Below are 11,498 nucleotides of genomic sequence, written 5' to 3'. Positions count from 1 at the left end.
TAACCAGACCGCCCGACTCTGAATGAGCCCCATTGTTTCCTAGGGGTTTTTGCTTGGTCATTCTTTTGCTACAGACTAGGGGTTTTTGCATAGTCGGTCATTGTTCTGTTTACTGCTGTGGTTGGGAATTCAGTCACAGGCTGGTCTGAAAAACTGTTGTTGCTTTACAAAATGGGCTCTGCAGTGGCCCATCCCTAAACCTTAGGCTCGAAATTGAGGGCAGCCATTTAGCTCCTGTTTGAATCCTAGAAGAGCCTAGAACAGCTACCAGGAGCTATTTTTGGCTTCCCAGACCAATTGATGCAGGACAAACGCCAATTAATTCTGTGCACTATGATAATCCATGAATTAAAGATTCATAAATGCATCAAAACATGCCTGAGGCATCATAAATAATGGGCACATTGATACATTTTCAACATATAGATTTGCAGAACACTATCTAGCTCTACTAGCTCCTTCTTCCCCAATGGTAGGTAGCACATGGCCTCTGGGTAATACTTCATGCTATGTAAAATGTATTGTGATGCCTTTCGCGCCTGCTGATCAAAGCTGATAGATCCCTGAAATAATGTCTTCATATGGCACACCAGGTCTGAATTTCAACTGGAAATTGAGTGTTTTGAGGTGGCCTTGCTGTGCTTGTGCCTCACCTATGACATACATGCAGAGTGAATGACTGAAGTTATGATATAACGTGCCTGCACACAAGTGTTTCTAGTCATGACAAGACAAGAGTGGGAAACAGAAGGACAAACCAAGCTCTTACTAGGCCTTGTCATTCAGATTCTGCAAGTGCTGTGAAGAGGGAAGGGAAGTTGCGGGGGGAGTTTAGGGGGTGAAAAGTGCAGGTGCTGCCAGAGGGTGGCTCTTAAGTGAAAAGAGAAGGGACTGCAGGGTTACAGATATAGAACCTTAAGTGCTGAGGGAGCCCGGAGGCAGTGAAGGGGCAACTGGACATGCCTGAGCCGAGTACAGGGGTGACCAGTGTGCGGAGCTATTGGGGACATTAGCAGTGGAGAGAAAGTGGAAGCGAAAAGGACGTTCTTGAGTTGCTTCTGGAACCAGAAGTGATTCTCCAAGTTTGAGAGAGGCAGGGAGGTGGTTTCCAGAGGGAGGCCCTAGCATAGGAAAGAGATCTGCCCCTCCTCCATTCTCTGCTTAGCAAAGCAGCTCACCCTCAGAGAATTGGATGAACTCGGAGCTTGATGGAAGATGTTAAGGAAGAGAAAGTTTGAGGTGGTACTGTCCCAGGCCCAGGCCCCAGAAAGCCTTGTGGATGATGCAAAGGGTCTTGTATTTGATCCTTGCAGCCACAGGGAGCCAGTGCAGAGATTTCAGTGCTGGAGAGATATGATCCCTGGGCTTGAGGCCAAGTCTTCCTGTTCTGGATTAGTTGCAAGCAGTCAGTGAGGCATGCAGATTTAGAAAGAGGCTGTTGAGACCAGGGATCTAGAGACCGTGAGCTTCTGGGGAGAAAGTGAGAGAAGGCAGAATACCTCTGTGAAGGTGCAGCGGAGTCTGAGACGTCGGAAATGTGAGGAGAGAAGGAGGGTGGAGTTGAAGATGATACCAAGGTTCTTGGCTTCACAGGAAAGGGGCCCAGGGTGGGCAGCCAGAGAGGGGAAAGGAGGAAGCAGGTGTCCCGTTGAGGATCTTGGTCTTACTGGCACTAATGCAGAGGTCATTGGCAGCACAACATTCCTGAATTGCAGCCTGACATTCTGGTATGAGGGGAGCAGAGGTGGCTGAGGGGAGCTTGAAGGAGAGCTGGGTGTTGTCCACATAACACTGAAAGTTGGTACAGAATGTAGTGATGTGGTGGGCCAGAGGTGCCAGGTAGTGGTTGAACCCCCCCCCCCCCCGGGGAACACCACACATAGAGTGGGAGAGAGGAGAAGAAAGAACCCAGTTCGACCGGTTGGGTCAGTGAGGAAAAGGTCAACCAGGACAGGGCCTGACTAGTGATACCCAGGTTGCTGGAGCCAATTGAGCAGGATGTCATGGTTGATGGTGTCAAAAGCAGAAGATAGTGCAAGGAGAATGAGGACAGAAGGAAGATTAGTCCAGATTAGAGAGAGTCTTAACGGGTGTTCAGGAAAGCAGTTTCCGTGCTTCAAGCAGCTCTGAAGCCAGACTGGTGGTCGTGGAGACAACAAATTCAGTATGCAGATTAAGCTGGGAGGTGCCCATCTTTTCCAGGAGTTTGCCCAGGAAAGGAGTGATGTAGATGGGGTGATTTAAGTTAGCCGGAGAGGAAGGATCAGCAGAGGGCTCCATAAGAAGGGGGTGCACAAGGCGTGCTTAAGGTTCCAGTGGCAAAGGAATGATTTCAGAAATCTGCCAAGGCTCGAGCCAGTGTGTCTAGGTGGTCCTTGATGGTTATGGATTAGCAGGGGAGAACCTGCTTTGAGACTTTCATAGATCAGACTTGTATAGAAACCTTGTTGTGGGTGAACTGGAGGTTCGGGGGGTTGAGAAAAGGGGATGCGGCCGAGAGGTGCAGAGGAGGAAGAAGAGGTATGTTTTAAATGAAAAGTGCTTTAAATTGGATATTGTGGTCTGCACAAGTTACTTACAGATGTTGAGGGGTACCAGCTCTTTGTACTATACGTTGTTTCTTTGCACCTGAGACTTCTGGCGGGCTTTGCCAGGCTGGCACCATCAACACTAGAGAAACTGATGCTAGAGTCAACTATACCTTTACTGTAGTGGCAGCATAACAGTACCATGTCGGGCTAAACCTATAGCAATGACCTTACCCAGTAAATGTCTGACAAAGTGAAGGTAGACTCAGTAAGTGTAAGGGAAGTGCTCTAGGTGAAGTAAGGGGGTGGGTATACTTGTTGGGAGTTGTACTGGACTGCAGTGCAGCATAACCACCCCTCCCCGACAAGGCAATATCCATTCAGAACACTTACAATTACTCCACTTGCATGCCAGCCAGATGTGGTTTCTGTCTAATTTTCAAGGCCAGCTGCTCAGACAGCTATTTCTGAACTGTTGTCCGACACTCAATTCAAGCACCTACTTTGCAGTCACTGGGTGGTGTTGAGAGTAATTTTCTCAATGGAGCTCCCTGTATTCTCTACTCCAATTTGTCACAGCCAATACTTTGTAATACAAGTGAGGCCCATTGTTTGGACCCGGGACTGCATGGTCTTTTGGGGACCCTCCCGCCCAATACATAAATTGGTTCTTTAACTTCAAAATCATCCCAGTACTCAAGTAATTCCTTGTATTTGGAGAACAGTGATGTCTATCATCAATACTTGCAGTAACACCTTTTACAAATAGCAGAATCCTTCTTTGGCAGGTTGCCTGTGCAATAGTACAAAGAACGAGCCAGTGTTTGAGCTAAGTGCATCGTATACCAGGGACCGAAACAGTGCCTTGCAAAGGCAACTGAACTGGTGGGGTGTGGTCACAGTGCTGAACTTTTTGTACACTTATACATTATGTGGCACTGGAAGGGCTGGTCGCAGGTAGGATAGTGGAGCTCCCTCGGTAGGTGATATTTAAGCAGAACTTTGTAGTTATCAGGTTAGGCTTTTTGATTGCGGTATTCGGCAGGTACCTTGAGCAAGCTAGGGAAAACAAGCCAGATAAGGGGCATAGGCGATGGGTGGGACAGTAAGGTTCACTACAGAGAAGACCAAATGGTGAGTAGTAAGAAAAAGCATTCTTGGCTTTTTAAACTAGAAGGAATCGTAGAGGGCAACCAGCACGGTGCTGGTAGGTGGTGGGGGAGGATCTGGGTGGGATACATGTACGTTATGAAGTCAACACTTTTTCTGAACACTTTTTCGAGAGGAAGGAGTAGAATACAAGGATGCAAGCAGTATAAGTTGAGCATGACAATTATACTTTTTCCCTCAGATGTGTCCATTACTGGGCCACATTTTGTTGGAGCAGTTCTACCCAAATCCTGAGGTACATGACTATACTGTAGGCACACAATTGCTATTTAGCCCTGGGTACTTCATCACTTGGCATGTACGGCTCCTATGACCAGATTGCTAACTGTATTGCTTAATTTTTCAATCCAGAACAATCCCCTCGGCCCCCCATGGTAGTAACGAAATGTCGATTTCTTTCACTTTACACGTTCAACAAATAACCACAAATTGGTATTTTAATCACAGGCTGGTCTGAATTGTTGTTTCTTTACTAATTGGTCTCTGCACTAGCCCCAGGCCTGAATCGCGTCCTCTAGCTGGCACACCAGGCCTGGTTTTCATTTTAAGCGTGACTGGAAATTGAGTTGGGGCAAGTTCCTGGTACTAAGGAGTCATATCCTTGAACGCAGAAGTGATGTATTCTGCACTCCTCATTTTGCTTCTGTTCAACCCGTTTCAAAGTGTTTATGCTATTCATCAAAGGTGATTTGGGGGGTGGGGGTTACAGTTGGTGGATACCTCTACTGTACAAGATAAAATTGCTCTAATCTGCTTGGTCTCTGGACCAAGATTTAACTCTGCCCTTGCATCAGTGAAAATATTCTATTTTATATGCTCTACTAGAATTGATGGCCAGCCCATATATCCATGTTCCAGCAAACATCTTTTTGGCCTTTGCTATATACCCGAGGTCTAAAATACCTGAAGTCTAAAACTTTTATTTACAAACCGGCAGTGATACCCCATTAGATGGCACTCTTCGCTCCCCCAATCTATACCTTAATAGCTATGGACTTGCTTGGCACTTAATACACATGCTTATGACTTGGTCATTGCCTGGCCAGAGGAGTAAACTACCAGGGGTTTTCACCAAGCCGTCTCGACACAAGATGGTATTTTGAGCTTTGCAATCCTTCACTACACAAGTGTATCCAGGTTATGACCTAGTCTGTGTTCTGTACCACCCTAACCCCATTGTGATTTTACTCCTAGGTTCTACTCTGTTGTGAGCCAAAGCTGCCTAATTTCACACTAATCTTGTACAATGAGCGCATAGTGTAAAATCATTTTTTTACATCTTGCTGCCAATATTTGGGCTAGCTGCTTAAAATGAGCAAACCTGTGTAGACTATATAAACGTCTTACCTGCTTGTCTAACAATTTTTAGTCCAAAACTTTAGCAATTCACATGCCTACAGTAATTTTGTTCTTGTTTATTCATTTATATTGCGCACCGGACCCGAGGGTATCAGGGCGCAGCAGTAACAAGGAGGTTCACAGTTTGGTTGCAGAAGCAAAATGCAATACATAGAAAGATCCATACAGGGTAGTGCAAGTTGAATGTAAAACCGACAAAGAATAACACAGTAACAAGTAATGCAGGTGAAGGTCAGTCAATAGTTCAAGGACTGTGGGGCAGGTGTCAAGTCTTACTGGTTATGAGCTTTAAACTGATTAACAAGTTTGTCTAAACTGAAGAAATGGCTGGTCTGCTCGTATAGTAGGGGGCAGAGAGTTCTTATCTCGGCAGCTTTTACTGGAAAGCTACAGCCACCCCCCCCCCCCCCCCCCACCTTGGAAAGTTTAGTTCTTGGGACAATGAGGCAGTTGGCATTCGCTGATCTAGTAGGCCTGGTTATTGATTTTCTGCAAAATCTTTCGCTAAGGTAAGAGGGGGCTGCGTTAAATGTATACGTAAGTGATGCAGTTTTAAGCTGGATTTTGTCGCTCATAGAGAGCTAGTTGTTTTGCCTTCTGAATTAGGAGATGTGATCTCTCCTAGAGGTGCCCAAGGCAGCTCTGAGGGCATTTGTTTGTGGGGTTTGGATTCTCCACGTGATGTATTGATTGTAGCCAATGTAGAGGCCATTACAGTGGTCTAATTTAGACAATATAAGGGCTTGCCAGGGCGATACAGCTATCTTTAGAGAGAAAAGCTTTGCCTGCTCTGATTTTGCAAGTATATGCAGTCGTGGATGCCATGGAGTTGACTTGTTTGGTGAATGAAAGGGTGGAGTCGCGGTAGAAACCTAGTACCTCGTTGGCGACCTTGATGGAATTGCCATCAATTTATAAAGGTATTGTAGTCTGGTCCTAATTTTGAGGTTAGGAGTAGTGGCCAGGATAATAGAGTTCAGTCTTGTCATTCAGGCCTAAACCATGTGTTTGTCGTCCATGCCTGGATGACGAGGTAGACCCTGTTCAATGCCAAATCCTTGTCATAATCGCCAGAAAGTGGAAGGAGAATCTGGGTATCATCTGCATAGTTAGTGTAGATGATAGAGATGGTCCAGATTGTCAAAGGGCTTGGTGAAAATGTTGTACAGGGTGGGCGAAACACAAGTACTCCTACGTCCCGTCCCCTTTCCTCCATACTTATGGGACATTCCTCCGTCCTGTGGGACGGGACCGGAGCACTTTGTAAAAAATATCACATTTTTCAAAAATGTGTCCTTCCTCTCTTTTTACATGGGGTACCGCACACAGCCGTAACCCCACCCAGCGCATCGCCCATCAGTCCTTTTCTCCGCTCGATTGGGACTGGACGCACTTGCCTCTTCGGAAGATTTTTTTTCCTTCCAGTGTCGTCCTCTCCTGCTCCGGCTTAGCTGTCGCGAGTCCGTCTATGCCGTTTGTTAGATTTTCCTACTTGTTCTTGTCAGCGACGCTTTGCTTGGGCAGATCCCCATCCTCTTTATTTAAGGTGCTTGGGTACGAACCACTAGTGGGACTCGTGCTTTTACTGTGACTTTCCATCGTTCCGGGCACTTCAACGTCGTTTGGAGCAGTGGGAAGTGTTTCAGCGCGCTTCCCCCTTTGCATTTTCATACTTTCATCGATGATAAGAAACGCTTGGTGAGTTCTTTACTTTTTAAAGCACCCCGGCCGGGGGACTCCTTTCCGGGGTCTTCCTGGTCCGGGAGGAGCGGCAAAAGCTCTATTACCGGGGCTTGCCCTGAGGTGCCTTGTAGGCCTAAAAAGTGTACCAGAGTTTTCGCTGAGGGCCTCCGTAAGGGGCCTATTGACACCGGATTACTATCCGAGGCCCCTCCTGTGGGGGCTATTTGTGAGCCCAGTTGTACTGTGGCGGTGGGTACCAGAGCTTGCTTCAAGGTCTCCTTGGCTGGAGCTTCCCGTAAAAACACCGGGGTACACCCTGAGGCCTCAGTTGAGGCTTTCGGTACCGAACAAAAGTTCGAGGCCCTTTGTGAAGGGGCTTTAGATGCTCGGGTCCGAGGCCCCTCGTTTGGAGGCTAAGGTGACCGACAGTTCTGAGAGGCCTCGCTCCGTTCAAGCGGTGACACCAGACCTATTGAGGGGGCACGGAGTGAGGTCTTGGACCGGAATTCCTCCGTTATCGGCAGTGCTGAGGTCTGTCCGTTGAAGGCTTTTCTGGCTGATAGCATGTCTCAAACATTCTAGGCCACACAGTACCGGCTCGGCCGAGGTTCATTGTATTAAGGCTAAGATGAAGACCCCTGACCCACCTGTGGAGACCCCTGTCTCACTTCAACACGTGTCGCAGTTCTCCTCTGGTGCTGACAAAATGGTGGCCACTCCCGCTAAGACTACAGCGGCCATTTTGGATACCTCCCTTACAACTACGCCATCGGCCCTAGGTGTGGGGAGTGGGTTTTCAGGTGAACATCTATTTCTTTGTGCACATCCTTTTTGTCCAGTTTGTGACTGGAACGCTCTGATGCCCCTACCGCACAATGCCTCGCTTCCTGCAGCATCGGCGCCCTTAATTGATGTGGACACCAGTGGGGAAGGGCCCTCTTGGCAACCCTCTCCCTTGTGTCCCTGGAATTACTCTGCTCATGAGAGGCCTCTTTTTTTGGCAAGTGTCACGACCCTCGCCCAAAACCCCCCTCTGGCAAACCCATTGGCCAGGTGGAGTCAGGACTCGGGCCTCTTCAAAAGCCCTCATGGGGCCAGTCCTGGCACCTATGGCGCCAGGCTCATACACCATGAACAACAATGTGCTTGGGAACTACTTTATTGTATTGTCAGCCAACATGGAGGCATCCACATGGCTTGGTTCCTAAGAACCAAGCTATGCGGTCTAGTGTTTTGGGTGTGGCAGGCCTGGAACTACTTTTCCTGGTACTACTTTACCTGGGCTATATAAACCACACCCTGACTGCAGAACATGCTTCGTGTTACTTTGAAGCTTGCAACGTGACGCTCACCGTGTCCAGCTATTCTCTCGAACCTCGGAGAACCAGAACCTGCAAGGAGACAAAAGGAACATCATTGGCAGCCGCAGCATCTTACCTGCAGTCTTCATCTTTAAACACTTGCAGCTACTGAGAACAGCTTCCTCGAATCACACCTCCCGACAGAACAACCTGAAAGAGGAAGATGGAGGCAACATTAAAGAAAGCTGTAGAGACATTTACAATTTACGAATTTCTCAAAAGGCTTACCTGGCTGGTCGCCTCTCGGCTGGCACCACTCCGGACATTCCACTCGCGCTGAAGAACCCCGCGACCTACAAGGAAGGAAAACGCAGGTTAGCAAAGGCAAGACTTCACAGCGCTGCGCATAGCGCGTACTTACCGCATCATAGCGCTCTTAATGTGCCATCATTTACCAGCGGGGCTCAACCAAGCCAGTTCGCCGCGCTGAAGCTCTGCATACCTAAGCGAGAAAAAAGACATTTTAAACAAAGGCATGCAGGATAGCAACAAAACTAAAGAACAGCAATAAGACCTAACTGAACAATATCAAACAGGCCGGCGTCAGTGAAGTAACTGGACCGCACTCGCCCATGAAAAACAATGCGCCCCTGCAAAGAAGGCAAGACGGAGAGCACGCCTAATTCTACCACAAGGTGAGGAGAGGGTGCCAGAGGGACTGAAAGCATACGGGGTGGAGGGAGGATACTTACCCCAGACGGTTAGTCTTGACCACAGTCGTCCTGTATTTTCAGGCAGAACCTTCCCCGCAGACCACATCGGGGCAAAGCTGAGAAGCATACCAGCGAGTAACCCAGCTGGGTGGCGTCCCTGTGGATACCAAGTGAGCGTAACCGAACACGAAGCCTACCATAACGAATCCACCTGGGCGCCATGGAGACATCAGAAATGGCCAAATTGGCACAATTACTAGCAGAGTTTCGTGCAGAGGTTCATTCTGCCCGACAAGAGACTAATGCCCTCCGGAGAGACCTCATAGTGACCAAAGAACACACTGAAGAGATTAGCAGGCAATACTTGCAATCACTTGCAGGACAGACGCCTCTACCTGGAAGCAATCCAACGATGCAAAACCCTGCCATACCACCCACTCCGGTACAGATCACGTTACCTGGAACAGTGCCCCTGGCACCACCAGAAAGGTTCTCAGGCGACCCACGGAAGTATGCGGCATTCATCAATCCGTGCCGCCTTCATTTTCTTTTTAGGCCTGGAGCATTTCCAAATTACCAATCTCGGGTAGCTTTTGTCTTATCATACCTGAGTGATAGTGCAGCAGATTGGTTGGTGCCGTTGGTAACCCATGACGATCCTCTATTACATGACTTTGGGGGGTTCCAGAGAGAAATGGAAAAAACGTTTTGCTCGCCATACCCAGGAACAAGCAGTAGACGTCTTGTCCCTCCGACAGGGGAATCAGGACTTGTTAACGTACATTTCTACCTTTAACAGACTGGTTGCTGGAGCTAGGTGGCCAGAAAACGAAAGAACCATGTTATTCCATCAAGGCTTACGAGGCGAATTAAAGGATGTCTTAGCCCAGGTGGTTGATCCACCCAGAGACTGTGCAGAATTCATAAATCTGGTTGTGCAGCTAGACCACCGGTTGCAGGACCGAAAGGCAGACCGGTCTAAGACGGACCCTCGGACCGTGTATGTTCGACCAAGGGAAAACACACCCTGTGTACCTGAAAATGCTGTAGAACCCATGCAGATTGGAGGGATATGACCGCCATTAACAAAACCAGAGCGGGACAAAAGAAGACAACAGCTTTGTTTGTATTGTGGGAAACCAGGACATTTCCTGAAGGACTGTCCAGTAAAACCCCTGAGAAGAACAGTCGGGGCCACAGAGAAGAATGAAGCTAAGGAATCGGGGAAACTACCAAGCTCAACAAACGTAGAGATCAGTTTGTCGAGTGAGAAGAAAGAGTTGCTGACCTCGCACTTTGCAATACCAGTGATCTTAATTAACAACCAACAGTCGTCAAGAATGCATACCGTTGAAGCATACATCGATAGCGAAGCAGTTGGAAATTATATTGATCAAGAACTGGCAGCAGAGATGGGCTTACTTTGTGTTCTAAGCCAACTATGGACAAGGTAACCACTGTGGCTGGGATAGAAATCGCTTCCGGACCAGTTACCCAGTGCACAGCCAGGGTAACCTTGCTGTGTCAGGACGGACATCGGGAGTCTCTTTCGTTCGATCTCCATCAAGGCAACTCAGTTCAAGCTAATACTAGGGATGCCATGGTTGGTTGCTCACAACCCTTTGATAGACTGGCGGGCACGAAAATTAACTCTCCCCTGCCTGCTATTACCAAGAGGAGAACCCCGACGTCTGTATCCCCATGACTCCCAGAGTGACTGTATCAACCCTGGGAGCAATTAATACCTTGCCAAGTGAATACAATGATTTCCAGGATGTTTTCCGAAAGGACCAAGCCAATACATTGCCGCCGCACAGGCCCTATGACTGTCAGATCGACCTTGTTCCTGGTGCACAAATCCCTTGCGGCAGGATCTACGTTTTTGCAGAACCAGAAAACCTTCATTTGAAATCCTATTTAGACCAGTACCTTGCAAACAGATTTATCCATCCTTCGAAGTCCCCTGCAGCCAGTCCTTTGTTCTTCGTACCGAAAAAGGAAGGAGACTTGAGAACCTGTATTGACTACCGCGCATTGAACCAGATCACCGTGAAGAACCGCTACCCCTTGCCACTTATCCCTGAGATGCTAGACCAAGTTAAAGATGCCCAGGATTTATACCAAATTGGACCTTCGAGGAGCGTACCACCTGGTCCGAGTCAGAAAAGGAGATGAATGGAAAACCGCCTTCCGTACTAAGTAAGGCTTGTTTGAATATCAAGTCATGCCCTTCGGGTTATGCAACGCTCCTGTGGCATTCCAATATTTCATGAATGACGTCTTAAGGGAGTTAATTGATGTGTGCGCCTTAGTGTACATAGATGACATCTTGGTATACTCGGCCTTGGAACAAGATCATGTCAGGCACGTTCGTTCGGTCCTCACCAAGCTCTATCAACATCGCTTGTTTGCAAAGCTTGAAAAATGCTTTTTTCACATCACCGAAGTTTCTTGGTTTTATCCTTACTCCATGAGGCATCAGAATGGACGTGCACAAGGCAGATGCCATTCTGAAATGGCCTTCACCGACGTCTCTGAAAGGGGTACAAAGCATGCTGGGCTTTGCGAACTTCTACCGCCGGTTCATCCCAGACTTCTCTCCGGTTGTGCACCCAATCACAGTACTATTACGAAAAAACAATAAAAGGTTTGCTTGGACCGAAGAAGCAGAAGACGTTTTTCAGGAACTTAAACAAAGGTTTACCTCTGCTCCAATCCTGCGACCTACTTGTCCAGACCTCCCT

This window comes from Ambystoma mexicanum, chromosome 6p, assembly GCF_040938575.1.
Source record: "Ambystoma mexicanum isolate Mex_15411 chromosome 6p, UKY_AmexF1_1, whole genome shotgun sequence".
Classification (NCBI taxonomy): Eukaryota; Metazoa; Chordata; class Amphibia; order Caudata; family Ambystomatidae; genus Ambystoma; species Ambystoma mexicanum.
Note: the sequence above shows the minus strand (reverse complement) of the source record.